A 592-nucleotide genomic window follows, 5' to 3' on the forward strand; every position below is an offset into this window, starting at 1 on the left:
TAGAGGAGTGAGGGATGTGTGAGACTCACAGAGAGGAAGGCTTGGCATCTGTTTGGGAGGATGGTGTCCAGTGGTCCAGGCTATTGGTGCAGGTCCGATTGGTGAGACCAGATGGTGGTGTCTGAGGGTGGACAGGCAGGTGAGCTCAGGCAGGAGGGCTTCTTTGGGTTCTGAGGCCAGAAGCCTCACTGGTTCCTAGAGGCTGACTGAAAACGCCTCTAACGGGGGTCCAAAGTGCAGAGGTCTCTGGAGTGGTTTCTAGGCTTGGGATCCTGGATTCTAGGAGAAGGGAGCAGAGAGGACATGCTTGAAGCTGCTGCTGTGGAGAGGAAATGGCATTGAAGATTAGTCTTTGAATAAGGCCTCAAATGCAGGGGATAAGGCAGCAACCACAGAGAGTCAAAATGGTGGCAAAACCAGCTATGGACACCAGGACAGAGGACATCAGGGTGCGGTACTTGCCAAAGGCGTCCAATCACGAGTCCCACATGGATGTGTCCACGCCAGAATGCTATTTCAGTTTACCATTCAGTGACCTCTCTGGAACAGTAATATGTCACACATTATACATCATAATAGTTCATTGGTACAC

This window comes from Cyprinodon variegatus, unplaced genomic scaffold (genome assembly GCF_000732505.1).
Source record: "Cyprinodon variegatus isolate N-32 unplaced genomic scaffold, C_variegatus-1.0 Scaffold1425, whole genome shotgun sequence".
Taxonomy (NCBI): Eukaryota; Metazoa; Chordata; class Actinopteri; order Cyprinodontiformes; family Cyprinodontidae; genus Cyprinodon; species Cyprinodon variegatus.